This window comes from Psammomys obesus, unplaced genomic scaffold, assembly GCF_907164565.1.
Source record: "Psammomys obesus unplaced genomic scaffold, mPsaObe1.curated_primary_1811, whole genome shotgun sequence".
In the NCBI taxonomy this organism is placed as follows: domain Eukaryota; kingdom Metazoa; phylum Chordata; class Mammalia; order Rodentia; family Muridae; genus Psammomys; species Psammomys obesus.
Window position 1 is genome coordinate 8,339,317 of NW_026585895.1, and position 12,289 is coordinate 8,351,605.

The 12,289-nt window shown below is 42.5% G+C and overlaps 1 protein-coding gene across 5 annotated transcripts in view; it reads right to left on the bottom strand.

Moving 5' to 3' along the window:
• The window catches only part of Osbpl6 (oxysterol binding protein like 6), a 162,331-nt gene that overhangs the window by 73,910 nt on the left and 76,132 nt on the right, over positions 1-12,289 (bottom strand). Inside the window, exon 1 of one of the 5 annotated variants that reach the window (XM_055600061.1) lies at positions 9,628-9,667. The exons of the other annotated variants lie outside the window; for them this stretch is intronic. The gene's annotated coding sequence lies outside the window, so the exon portion shown is untranslated. Of the gene's footprint in view, positions 1-9,627; positions 9,668-12,289 lie in introns of those variants that run through there. 5 annotated transcript variants of the gene reach the window in all.

Below are 12,289 nucleotides of genomic sequence, written 5' to 3' on the forward strand. Positions count from 1 at the left end.
AGACAGTGGAAGAGGAAGAAAATAGGGAACAGGACAGGAGCCTACCACAGAGGACCCCTGAAAGACTCATCACTGGGTTTTGACCTTCGCTGGCATGTGAAAAAGGAAAAACAACCCTGAGAAATAGTTTCTGATGAAGCTAACAAGCAAGAACAACAGAAAACAAAAACTTTAGCCTCTACTCTATGACCTTACCGTTCTTAAATTCTTGTCCAGTTTGTATACACTCTTCTTCAGGCAGCATTTGACCTTGATGGTGTCCTATTTTCTGGAGGAGTTTTCTGTCAAAATAACCACTCTGTACATGCAGCTGAGGGGTGCTGGCGGGTCCACTAAAGTTGAAAATGTCTCTCAAGTAGCCCTCACACACTACTGACAGAAATTTTAAAAAAATGCTGTGGCTGCTGTAGGAATTAAGTGGATCATCTATTCCTTGAATGTTTCCACACAGTCACCATGTGACTAATCCCATCTCCAGGCAAGTGACAAAACGAAGTGAAGGTTGTAACACATACAGTACACTCAGTATTACAAACAGCCTCAACATCCAACAGGGACTAGATAAAGTATGGGGTGTTCACAGAAGGGGATACTACTTAAAGAGAGAGGAAGTCCTGCAATGGATGACAACATGGTTGTATTAGTTGGGATTCTCTAGAGTCACAGAGCTTATGGAATGAAGCTCTTTCTGTCATATATATAAATATATATATATATATGAATTTACTGGAATGACCTACATACAAGCTGCAGTCCAGCTACTCCAACAATGGCTAACTGTGAAGGGGATGTCCAAAAATCTAGCATTTGCTCAGTCCCACAAGACTGGGTGTCTCAGCTGGTCTCCTGTACACACTGGAATCCGAGAAGGAAGCGCCAATGCCAGGGATGGAACAAATGTGCCAGCAAGGCGAGGAGGACAAGCAGGCCAAGAGCGAGCGCTTCCTTCTCCTAAGCCCTTACAGAAACTTCTAGCAGAAGGTGGGGCCCACATTAAAGGTGTGTCTCCCCACTCACGATCTGAATTAAAGGCATGTGTCTCCCCTCCCCAAGACCCAGATCAAAGGTGTGTGTCTTCCTATGGCCCAGAAGTGGCGTCATCCACTTCAAACCAAGCAGAAAATCCCTCACAGCTGTGCCCTCCATATCTAGATTGTGGTTCTTTCCAGATACAGCTACCCAGAATGGCGACCATAAGGGCCTGAAGACAGCATGCCACACGAGCAAGGCAGACGCCAAGGGGCAGGTGCTGCGTGATTCCATTCCTGCTGGACAGCCGGAGTCACCAGAGTTACACAGACAACAGGCACGGTGGCTCTCGGGATTCTCAGGAGACGAGAATCACAGCTGGTGCTTACCGGGCTAGGTCTATAGTTCCAGCTCGGAAAATGAGAACAGTCTGGGGATGGGTGGTGGATGTGAATTCACTCGGTGCCACAAGACTCTACACTTACAATTGTAAAAAGTACAAGTGTGTGTGCATGCGTGCGTGCGTGTGTGTGTGAGATCATCAAAACTCTCCCCCAGGGTCGGCTATGCTGACTTGTACAACATACGGGCACTGTTTTACACCATGCTGCAGCCAGATTTCATCGTCAGGCTCTTTCCTGACAGGATTCTGCAGCACCCTGAGGGAAGGAGCGATATGACTTCTGTCACTGCAGTTGTACGTCGTGAGCCACAAACACCACTCGGGATGTGCACCGGGCTTCTCACGCCAGTCAGATTCCAACCCCTCCATGACGCCCATTAAGCACGGCTGACCGTGCACACAAGCGGCCTGCAGATGCTCTGATATTATTGTGTCTGCTTGAGGATAACCCCATAACGCAAATGAATGGCAAACCCTGGTTTCTTATCTGTTCAGAAGTCACTGGCGAAAAAGACTATTCAGAGTTCAACCTTCCCAAGAGAAAACCTCCAAAAAAAAAAAAAAAAAAAAAGACCTGCTAGGTTACTAATGGAACCCAAGGGCCTTGGGGCATTATTAGGTTTTATCCCTCCTGGTGCTGAGTTACCCAGGAGACACAGGGAGGACTTGACAGCAGCAGTTCCTTGAAAACACAGCTGACAGATTAGCCTGGCTGCAGACAGCCGTGGCACCTGCCACCTACTAATTACTGGACATCATCCAGCTTAGTCACACACGTCTCGTGGTCAGAACGCTGAGGCACTGCTGCTCTTCTAGAATGACAAGGTTTCCACTGCTTGCTCTGCAGATGCATGGCGTCTACAGGGCCCAACCTGCGGACCCAGTGTGAGCGTTCCTTTTGATCACTGCTCCCTCACGGTTAGGTCAGGGAAAGAACTGGCATATGAGGCCTCCTGCAAGGCCCCACATAATTCAGCCTCATGAAGTCATTTAACTGGGTTGTGCTCACCTTTGTGGGTACTTACTGCCGAGCTCTGGAGCCTACTGTGTGCTCTCCTCCTCCTCTCAGGCTTTCGAGGTAGTCCTGATAAACTGCACAGAGCAGGGCTGGGGCATACATGCCTCTATACTGTTCACAAGGACATGAATCTTGCACTGATGTTTTATTTTTATGTTTGGAAAAGCCTCAAGGATTATGAAAGCAATCAATCCCAACTCATAGGAAACATGATCCAAACATCAGCACAAGATAAGAGAATGAACAAATACCACACTAATTATGGTTATTTTTAAGCCGAGTTTGATGGTACATACCTATAATCCTGGCACCTGGGCGGCTGAGGCAGGAGGATTGTTGCTAGTATGAAACTAGCCTAGGATACAACAGTGAATGGGCAAGCCTGAGATTATCTGCTGAAACTCTGTCCCAGAAACATAAAAACCATACCAAACAAATCCCTCCACAAAACAAAAACTATAAAGATTACCTTAATATCAAAAATATGTGCGATATCACCAAAAAGTAATGAGAGGCCTGGTAGTTGGTCTATGTATGTACAAGGTTTGCAGAGAATGCTGCTCCTGTAGCAAGCTACACCTCACAAACAAACTCCAAAGGCTCAAGCCCCTGCCTCCTTCAGTGGAGCATGTGAGCTTGTGTCTCAAGGAAGATGCTGGTGGGGCAAGATACCTGGCTTAATGCAAGACATTTCATGCGAACGAGAAGGAATGAAGTGGTTTAAAAGGGACACTCACACAGACACTGGTGTAAAGCTGGCAGGCTAAATACAAAACCGACTTCATTCCGAAACTAAAACACAAAGGACAGCTGAGGTTTTAAAATTTCCTAAATCATTTTTTATTGGTATATAATCATCACAGTATGACAGTGCTGGGCGTCATGCAGACAGTAGCACTCAAGGATGTTATGTGCTCTGAGGATATTCACACCCTTCCCACTGCCTACTTTCAAAGCCCCTCCCCCTTTCTCCAAGCCTCCCTTCTGCATTCGCAATGAGGCCTCTCATATATGTGCTCAAAAATGGAACCTATGAAGAATTGTAGGAAACTGCCAATGAGAGAAAAATACGCAAATATCTGTCCTTTGTTTTTCTTTGTTTGTTTGTCTGTCTGCTATCTGAAATAGGGTTTTGCTGTACATCCCTAGCTGGCATGGGCTTGTGACCGCTCTCCTGCCTCTGCATCTGCTGGACTTAGAGGCTGACAAGCACTATGGCTGGCTGGATATTTCTGATTTATAAAGGTGATGATCTCCAGTCAGAGTTAGGTCCTAGCAGAAAACATAATTCCAGTCTTCTTTGGGGCTAAGTGAAACTTCAGCACACACACTACATCTCTGTGCTCATCTGCAGACAGAGGCCTAGGGTTCCACGACTCTCGAGAAGTGCTACATCAAACACGGATCTGTCGGCCCCTGTATGGTATGTGGCCTTAGATTCTTCTGGGTGTATGTGCCCAAGTGGTAAGCGGGGTATATGTCAGTTCTCCTTGCACTATGTGGAGGAAGCGTCACACTGATTTCTACAGTGGTGGTTGCACCAGCGTGCACTCCCTCCAGCGGTGTGTAAGGGCTGCCCACATCCTTGCCAGCGTCTGTTGGTGTCTGCTTTGAGACTGGCAGCCATCCCGATTGGGTTAAAACAGAATTTCAATGTTATACTTTGCATTTCCCTACTGGTTGTTGAACTTTTTTTCTGTGTATTTGTTGGCCATTTCTACCTAATCTGTTGGCTGTTGTTTTGTTAGCCCATTTATTTATTGGTTGGACTATTTGGGATTCTGGTGTTTGGGTTTTTTAGCTCTTTTAGTCAAGATATCAATCCTCTGTCTAATGTACAGATAGAATTTTCTCTCATCCTAGAAGCTGTCTTTTCTGTTGATTAATCATTCCCTTTGCTGTGGAGACGTGTTTTGATTCCACGGTTATCTAGGCTTCACTTCCTGAACTCCTGCAGTCCTTGCCAAGAAGCCCTTCCACGTGCCCTTCCATCTTCAAATGTTTTCCCCTCACAGAGCTGTCAGCCCTCATCCATTCTGAATTGATGTGTATATGTGGCTATCCAGTTTTTCTAGCACCGTTTGTTGAAGAATGTCTCAGGTACTTTTTTTACTCTGTGATAAGGCCTCATGACCAAGACAACTTCAAGGAGAGTTTATTTGGGGCTTATAATTTCAGAGGGTGAGTCCACACCATCACGGTATGGAGCATGCAGCTGAGATGCAGGACGACGGAAGAGCTGTGGAAGAGCTTACATCTGATCCAAAAGAGCCGGGGTGGGGGCTGTGTGTGGTGTGGATGTTCCCCCACAAGGCCATAACTCCCCATCCTTCCCAAACAGTTCCACCAACTGGAGACCAGGTATTCAAATATATGAGCCTGTGGGGACCATTATCATTCAAACCAGAGGCTATCTGTCTGGGGCATCTTTGTAAAAAAAAAAAAAAAAAAAAGGTGGCTATTGCTATGTGGATTTAACTCTGAGTCTTTGTCTATTTATACAACACTCTGCCTGCACACCAGATCTTACTATAGATGGTTCTGAGCCACCATGTGCTGGGAATTGAATGTAGGAACTTTAGAAAAACAGCAAGTGTTCATAACCTCTGAGCCATCTCTCCAGCCCCCCGAGTCTTTGTCTTTTATTCTATTCCATTAATCTAAGTGTCTTTTGTGGCAAGACTATTTTGGGATGTTGTTACTATTATTACAATGATGATGTCTCTGTACTATGACTTAAAATCTGCTGTTGCAACACTTTCAGCAGCATTCTTTTTAGCTAGGGATTACTTTTTGCGATCCAAAGTCTTCTGTACTTCTGTATAAATCTTAGGATTTTCTCTTTTTCTATCTCTGTGATGACTGTCACTGGAGCTTTAAGAAAATTACATTGAATCTATAGACTGCCTTTGATGACACAGAAGGGCGTTGATTTTTTTTTTTTTTTTAAGTTAAAACCCTGTAAGGGCAAGAAGACAAGACAACAGCACCAGAACTGTTGGGGCCAACCAGTTGGGAAAACTGGAAAGCATATTTCAAAGTGGTAAGGCTCAGCCATGAGAGCATCCTGTGACAAAGAGTGCAGTGCGTGAGGGAGCTCAGGACGGTGTGAAAAGAGCTACTTCCCCTTACACCCCGAATGTCTACTACAGAGTGCCCACAGATGACCCCACAGATGACTCCACAGGCCGGATGTGATCCTGAGCACATCCCTGCAAGGTAAGTTGCTAAGCTAATCCAGACCTAAAACAAACAAACAAACAAACAAACAAACAAACAAACGGAGGGTGGGGTCCCACAGTGCAACAGTGAGCAATTCAATTATGGAAGGGATTATGATCTGTTCTTGCCAATTTCAGATTTCTCTATCTCCTCCAACAGAGTATAAAATTAACTGAGCACCAGAGAGTTGGCTCAGAGGGTAAGAGTGTCTATGGCCAAGTCTGGCCACCTGTGTTTGAACCCTCTGACTCACATGGTGAAGTCTTGTGACTTCACAGGCATGCTGTGGTAGGCGCGCGCATGCGCACACACGCGCGCGCGCGCACACACACACACACATAAGAAAAGAAAACTTTTTAAAAATCATCATTAGTCTGGCTTTGAAAAATCTGTCTATCATGCATTACTTGAAATGCAAGACAAATACTGCCCCACCTACTTTCTTTCTGCCTTTGGAATAAAATCTGAAAACATACCTGTTCAAAGATGCTTATTTAAAAAAACATATCTGCCTCTTGATTAGGTTATAAATTGATGGAGTTTGTGAATGATTATAAGATAAGAATATTCAGAGAATAAGCCAATGCATTTATTTATTCTAACTATAAATACCTAGTGAGAGAATTGGAAAAAAAAATCAAGTAAAATGCAAACTAAATCAGGAAATCCAGGGCATGATGTCAAGGTGAATGCTGATAATTTTCCCCCTGCCCGAAGACTTTATTATTATTTGATGTTTGAATAAAGTACTCAAAAGTATAAAAGGATTAAAATTTTAAAAAAAGGAACAGGCCTAAGAACTTTTTTGTTGTCTTAGATACTAAAGACTTTATCCTAGTTTTCCTGTAAGCCTTATAATTTTACATTTAAATCAGTAATCTATCTTCAGTTTAATCTGCAGAAAGTTTAAAACATGGCTCTGTATTTTGTCTGTGGAGTTCAGTGGCTCACACACACTGATGAAAAAGCTATTCTCTAGATTCACTGGATTGTGAAAAGAAGCAAGTAAAAACGGAAAAATATTAATTGAGCACTAAAGGAAGGAAAGTGATTAGTTGAATTTGTAAGGGTTTTAGATTACCCAGGACTGAGTGTTAAAAGGAAGTGCGGAAGCAAAGGGGACTGTCTAGTCTCAACATGCACCATGGGACCAAGATCCAGACATTACTAATAACGGGTTCCCAGCATCCCCCCACCAGCTTCCTGCACACATCTATCTGGCTTCTTCACTTACGTACACCTGAGGTACACTGTACTTGATTTGATGCAAATTTTGGCATTTCTTCACAAGAACTTTTTTTTTTTCTTAAGTGCTTTCTTTTGGAGCAATTCAGGATTTGCAGGAAAGTTTCAAGGACATTCCAGAATATCCCTTGTACCCATCTTCAACGACACTGTCCAGTTTTCACAGGTTCTTCAGAAACTCACAAAATAGGGGATGAGGCTTAACTGCTCACAGTTTAGAAGAGGGATTTGGAAATAAACCCAAATGTCAAATCTGCAGTTAGTGTTAAAGTAAACTGTGCTATACTTTCCTATTGTTAAAATGTGAATATTTAGTCACATTTTAGCAATTTAGCAAATTGCCATTTAGTTCTCAATCCTAGTATCACCTCTGAAGAGGCACAGCACCTCCCCTGTTGAGCACAGTATTCTCCTCACTTCCTCCACAGCACCTGCCTCGGCAGTTACATCACTTGGGTACCAGCATACGAGCTACCCTCAGAAGCTTAATGTCCTGTCCCTTGTGTTCCTCTGTCACAATCCTAGGATTCACTGAATGAATACTCTACAATCTTGGGTAAAAAAGAAAAATACATGAATGAATGTTTCCGTGAATGAGTAAGGTGTGTGTGTGAGAGTATGTACTGGGGGACATCCACATGACTCTGAGTTCTGAAACGGTAACCTTCTGTGACCAGTCACACACAGAGGAATCACAGGAAGCCTTCGTGTGAGTCATCTGCATTGTCACCCTCGCAGGAGCACTACCGGGAACTATGAGCCCACTCTTTCAAAGTCAACCTGTACTGCTGTGCTGGCTCACTCACACAGTACTTCCCAGCCTCATTCATTTGACACCACGTCAATGAAATAAAATTTAAACAATGCTCAAAATTAGAATAAAGCATGAGTCATTCTCTCTGTAAAAACACAGTTGAAAATAAAAAGTCACAAATACTGGGCACTGTTGTGACTCAGAACAAGGCATTGTGGGAAGTGAGACTGAAAGATCACAAGGCTAAGGGCGAACAAGGCATTATCTTCCTCTTCTCCTGCTCCTACCTCTGAGATTCAAGTCCAAGGAATTAAACTGCCAGGTGGGAGGAACAATGGAGATAAGGACGAAAGAAGGACTACTTTTCCTGTATTTTCTGTGAATGCTTATATTTTCCCACAAACAAATGATATAAAATGCGTCTAGAAATCAAAGCTTTTGATTACCCTATCTGATCCAAAGGAAAAAAGAATCACTCCAGAAACACACACACACACACACACACACACACACACACACACACACAAATTATCCATTTGTCAAATAAAAAGAAACAGGGGGATGAACATGGGGCAACCTCAGCTTCTCTGTGGCATTTGGAGAACAACTCTTTCCTCAGTCTGGAGCTACCTTGTGAGGAAGAGTTGGACACTAACAAATGCATTCAATATGGCAAACTGATCCCAAGATTCCAAGGAGCCCACTGTCCCCCCTGGAATGCCTCCAGGTTATGATGCAATGAGTTTAAATAATTCAAATTTCCTGGCAAACTAAAGACTTAATAGAATAATTCCCAATGCCAACAAATATATCCAATATTAACACCAAAAAGAAATTGAAGGGAAAAAAATCATCTTCTGACTTTTATAAAATTTGAAAGTACTCATAATGCTAATAGATGTTTTAAAATTTTAACCTTACGGGGCTGGAGAAGTGGCTCGGAGGTTAAAAGCATTGGCCGCTCTTTCATAAGTCTTGAGCTCAATTCCCAGCAACCACATGGTGGCTCACAACCATCTATACTGAGATCTGGTGCCCTTCTCTGGTGTGCAGGTGTACATGCAGACAGATCATTGTACACAATAAAATAAATACATCTTTAAAAAAATTTAACCTTACAGTTAACTTCTGTCTACAAAGAGCAGAGCAATAATTAGTCACTTAAGCCTAAGTTATTAATTTGAAGCTATTTTACATAACCAAAAGATAAGCCGAATAACTTCATAATATTATTTTGAAACACAAGATTGTTCAATGGAAAGAAATATGTAATTAAATTTTATTAAAACTCCATAATGGTCACTTAAGAAAATGCATAATCCTTAATTTTAATGTATGCCCCCGCTACTGGATTCTACAAAAAGGCCTGGAAATATCGATGACTCTCAACGTTCAGCTATTGTTTCTCAAATCCATTTTGCAATCACAGAACCAAGGTTCCTAAAAATAGTACATATACATGCTCAAGATGCAGGCTTGATGCAGCCTGTGACTTCAACAACACAAAACAAAGCCAACAAAACTAACACGTCCAGTGTGTTTCTGAGATACTCTGGACTTGTGATGGGCTGAGTACAGGAGAGGGAAGTAGAGTTCACTGACCTTGGCACAGCAGGTTCTCCCTTGCATAAGTACACATAGGAGCCAACCCAAAGGGCTCCAGAGAACAAAGCAAGTTTTATTTGAGCGTTATCAATAACAACAAAAATTGCAACAATTAAAAAAAAAACGTAAGTTTACAATTATGCTCTTGAAAACATGAGAACTCTCCCCTAAAAATGCAAAAAAAAAAAAAAAAATTAAAACAAGAAAATTGTTTTAAATCATTCACTTCTTACCTTGGAAGAAACTGATGCACCAAATCTGAAATTGTCAGGGAAAAACACAAAGCCCCCATCCTGCTGTTCCCATATGAACTACTTCAGGGTCAGCAAACATTTGCAGAGGAGGAAAGGGCTTTGTTGATGCACTCCAATAACAGGTGTAGAAGAAATGCCAGGTGGGAAGAAGACTCACCACTTTACTGGTGCAGATGGAACAATATATTCAGGCAATAAATCTTGGTGAGTAAAATCTTCAGGTTCACAAACCCTGACCACAATAAGGGACAAGGGTCTTCTCCCTGAAGCTATGATGTCACTCGAGGTGGGACAGCCCAACCTATGAACCAGGAGGCATGCATGAGACACTCACCATGGCAGAAGCAGAACTCCTTCCTGTCTCTGAATCCAACCAAGGTCTCACTTCCAAGATGTAATTAATTTAGACTATACTGTAAAAAGTACCAACAACAGTCAAACTTGGTACCTGGAACATTGTGTTGCCCAAGTAGTTTAGTTTCTTCAGCAAGGGAAGGACTTGTAGGAAAAAAAGGAGTGTGGAGGTGGGGGGAATAGCCTAGATAAAAGTCAAGAGACTCATTAACCAAATGAAATATGAGTTTTGAGTTATTTTTTTCAATCTGCTAAAAATGAACCTTTTGTGTTGTTTAAAAGAAGAAAAATCCCAACCATTCTATTTTACCAATAAAGACTCGGGTGCCAGATGCTGGGGTGAAAAACTGCTAGCTCAGAGAGGCAGAGAAAGTAACCAGTTAACCTTCCTCTCAGCTCAGGTCTGGATGGAAAAAAAACAAAAGGCTCAGTAGCTCGGCTGACAGCCAGGAGGAAAAGGCCAAAAACAAAACAAAACAAAACAAAACAAAACAAAACAAAACAAAACATCCAAAGCCAAAGGCTTGCTACCTCAAAGCCCCAAAAGCCAGGGAGCTGAGGAGCTGAAACCTAAGCTAAAGACAGAACTTGAGCTAATAGCCCTTTCTTCTCCACACAGTCTTAAATACCCCTCAGCCCGAAGTCTCTCCTACTCTTTAATCCCTGTCAGCTGGTTTCTTGCTCCGCCTCTTGACCTAGGGTTAACTTTATTAATCCTGCGTACAGAAGCCCTTGAATTAAAGCTGTGTGCTAGGGCTGAGTGAACCACACCATATCACCAGTTCACAATAAACAGAAAGTTCTTGGACTAAAGGTATGTGATAGGGCTTAACCACACCAAAGAAACTGGGTTTTACAGTTCACAATTTTGGGGTTCACAATGGGATCAACTATCCTGCAATACTGTGGAGACAGGCTCTATCACTGACCCAAAGCTCACTGCTTGGCCAGGCTCAGCAGCCTCACTGCCTCAGAAGATGTAGGACAGCAGACATGAACTGCCAGTTGTCACATGGGTGCTGAATATTTGAACCCAGGTCCCTCTGCTTAGGCAACAAGCATCTTACCAGCAGAACTATCTACCCAGTCCTGAATCTCACCTCACAAAGAGTTTGTCCCCCAAATAGTTAGGTCTCTGTTCAGCCAATGTGTGAGAACAAATCTCCAAGTCCTTTATTTCCATGAATTTAAGTCTGATAGTCACAGGACTCATACACATTTCACCTATGCATATGGTTGAGATTCTACTAGACATACTGACTTAAGAGACTCCATGAGACAGAACCCTAAGCCTCATTTTATAAAAATATACTCATTTTTCCTTATTTATGTTTGAAAATGGATAGCCTAGGTTTAAAATCTGTTTAAGAGACATAATCAAAATAAGTCATAGGAAAACATCTGTAAATTAGCTGCTCCAATAAAATGTTTTCCTTTTTTTTTCTTACCTTCTTTCTTTTTTTAAAGAAAACACTGCTTTGAAAGCATGTGAGTCTTCCATATTTGAGTTTAGCTAATGTGGACAGAGAAGTGCTATCCCAAAATGACTCATGTCATAAAACGCTTCCATGGTGAAGGCCCACAATTGGGTCTAATATCAAATTGACAGCAGTATTACTGAATGAATTTTAATTTACAGTGAGATATTGATCAAGTTGGGGGAAAGTCTTGACTAAATATAGCACACTGCGCACATGGAATTCTGATGGTAATATTCCTCAATGTCAAAATTGTGCTTATGTAAAGGGCATAACAGAGTGCTCACTGAATTCCTCCTGGGCCCAGATGTGCCAGCTGGAAAATGGACTCTAAATCCCCACAGACGTCATTCAAAGAAAAGTCGGTTCAGTGAGTCGCTTTTATACCCCTGGTAGCACGACAACTAAATCCAATAATGGAACGCTTACGTCATAAAATACCCAACTTTAAGATAACAACTTGGAGCCAGCAGAGGTGGCACACACCTTCACTACCGGCACTCGGGAGACAGAGGCAGGCAGAGCTGTGAGTTCAAGGCCAGCCTTGTCTACAGGACAATTGTGAGTTCCAACACAGTCAGAGCTATACAGAGAAACCCTGTTTTGGAAAAACAAACAAACAAACAAAGCCAACCAAACAAAAGGATACCAACAGCAGTGTCTTGATAAAACAATTCAGGCCAAAAAAACCAAACAAACAAACAATCCAGGCTTCCTTATGCTAATCGGCCCTCCCAAGATCAATGGGCCCTCTTACATTGGAAATAGCTTTCTTTCTAGTTAAGCTTAGCAACTCCCTAAAGTGACTGTTCTCAAAGTTCACGCTTGATAGGAAATAATAAATGCCAAAATGATGGCAGAGAATGAAGACAATCCCCTGTGTTGAAGTACACAGAAATGAGTTCATGTAGAAGGAAGGGAAATGCAGACCTCTTAAATGCCACAGCTTTCAAGCAGGAGCCCGGCAGGTTGTACTAATCGATCTGT